Genomic DNA, 2,565 nt, shown 5'->3' with positions numbered 1-2,565 from the left:
CTCTCCTTGGTTTCGCTCCGAAACTGTCGCTGTCCGATCACCAAGCGAGTAGTCTAACCCAAACAGCGGGTGGTCAGTCTGCAGATTAGAAGTCCTTTTCGACCGGGGGCCCATGACCCTTCTGCTTTTACACGCTTTTCCCTATACTCTATCCTACCGACTACAGCCCTGATTTCGCTCGTTCTCGAGCTGTCGCATCCGACAGTTACGCATGGCTGTCGGATTGTGGGAATACTCCTTTAGCCGGTGTCGCAACGAAGCGCACTGTACTGTCCAATATCGCGCGTTTATTTGATCCGTTAGGGTGGCTCGCGCCGGTAATCGTGGTAGCCAAGGTCCTCATGCAGGATCTTTGGATTTTGACGTGGTTGGTAGCTAAGAGAGCGCCGATCTGTACAACCATCAGGCGTGGGATATGCATGGGCAGCTAACCAGGAGCCCGAAAGACTAGTAATGTCAACACGATACACAGGTGACTGGGATTACCAAGCTGTGTTCGTCACTGCCGATGTCATTGAAATGGCATTGAGGGCAGGCGGGGATCTGGTAGTTGGCGGACCCGGCGGTGAAACATGGAGTGTTAGGCAAGATGCGGTCAAGGTTATTCCTATCGCAGACAACGGCTTGCCTGATTGTATTGGTCGGGACGCCTGGATTATATCCCACTTAACATATCCCCTGGCTCAGGCTCTGGATGTGTATAAGATGGCTACCATTGGGGATGTAACGCCGGAAGGCAACCAGATTATCAGGCGCGAAACGTTCGTGCGCACAGCAGGTTTGGTTGACATAAATGACAAGACTTCCCGTATCATATTTGTCTTGCCTACAAAAACGACGTCATCAATATCCTTCGGTGGCGTTACGTACCGGGTCCAGAGTTGCGGTCACAGGGGGGATTTACCCGATGACTACGTCATTAGACGTCACAACATCAGCGACGCAGTGGATACGGTCGTTACTCGGCTTTTAACGGGGACTAGGTCTTTAAGGACCGCCTTTTCCGACTACACATCTAGTTATTTCCCCAAAGGTATTAATTGGTTGGAAATCAATTCTATAACCACAGCTCTGACTGTCCGATGGCATCAGAAGATCGAGGGAACCAACTGGGGTCAAGGGGAACAATCCTCCTATTATGGCGCTCCGAGGTACGTGTTAGAGAGCATGGGCCTTACTCCGGGTGAAGAGATCACTAACTTGAGTTACCAAGCATACGGTGGGTGGTCTTCGGTTCTTGGTATGGACCAAAGAGTGGTCACTCGGAGGAAGACACGTCGATATCCCTCAGTACGCATAGGCGCGTGGGATAATCTTGCATCGTTAGCAGTAGGTACGGGGTATGCGAATTACGATACCTTCAATACAGAAAATGATGTTCAGATTGCCGCCCGGTGTAAAAGTGGCGGGCTAGATCGGTTAAGTCGGGGTAGGCTTCTTAGGCGCGGGTTTGAGTTATTCAAAAGATCTGCTGTGCAGCAGGATAGGATAGCTTTCCCTGCAGAAGAACAGAACACAGAGAAGTATTGGAGTAGACTCATTATGGACCCGTTGGGTAAGGGCGCAACCACTAGCTGGTTCGCCAGCTACTTCATTACTGACAGTGTAGGCTTTTCTTGGGCTATTAACCAACATGCCCCGGCTAACGGTGGGACGTTCACGGGAATTCGCACACCCAGCTCCTTTTGGAGGAGCATTATAAACACGGAGTGGAGTGCCTTTACCATACAAGGTACGGGAAGACCAGGGGGTGAAGCTTATGCATTGGATACAATCCAGCAATCCTGGACTACCAACTGTTACGCCCAATTTGGACAGGGCGAGGACGATGCTCAACTCGAAGACGTAATCATGCGCCTGGACATGAATCAGCTAGTCGAGAGAGACTGGCAGCTGATGTATAAGACACACCCACACAACACTAGGATGGACGGGGTTGTGTGGGCTGTGGACGAGTCACACGGCGGGAGATTAGCTCGGAATTTGGGTTGGGAAGACAAGGGGAGCAGCCCTCCACCAGCAGACACATGGGGATGGGGCGTCGCGGCGCGAATCAAGGACTACACGAACGAGACCTTGAAAACACTCGTTATCCCGCGTGGTACGGCTAGCACAGATTTGACATGGTAAACGTATGCGAACGATGGTTCGAATATTGTCAGTCACTTTCGGCATTGCCTGAATTGAAGATTCCGCGTTGGCTAGGTCTAGTCTCAGTCGGGAACTTTCAGATTCATGCGTTTTCTGACGCATCATCTCGCGCTTTCGCCGCGACAGTGTATTTGCGGACGACGGACAAGAATGATTCTGCTCAGATTACATTATTAACGGCTAAGAGTAAGGTAGCTCCAGTCAAGACCGTGAGTATCCCGAACCTCGAACTGTGCGGTGCCGTATTACTTGTAAAGCTCCTCCGGCAGGTGCGGAGTCTAGAGTTTTTGCGCGATGCGCCGATATTTGCTTGGACTGAAAGCCAGATTGTGTTAGCTTGGCTTAGGAAGCATCCCTGTACTTGGAAGACGTTCGTCGCGAATCGAATCTCTTATATTCAGACTGAGATGCCGA

Source organism: Ceratina calcarata, unplaced genomic scaffold (genome assembly GCF_001652005.2).
Source record: "Ceratina calcarata isolate Rehan_Ccalc_2016 unplaced genomic scaffold, ASM165200v1 scaffold1596, whole genome shotgun sequence".
In the NCBI taxonomy this organism is placed as follows: domain Eukaryota; kingdom Metazoa; phylum Arthropoda; class Insecta; order Hymenoptera; family Apidae; genus Ceratina; species Ceratina calcarata.
The sequence above is the reverse complement of the archived record's forward strand: the minus strand, read 5'-3'. Positions refer to the sequence as shown.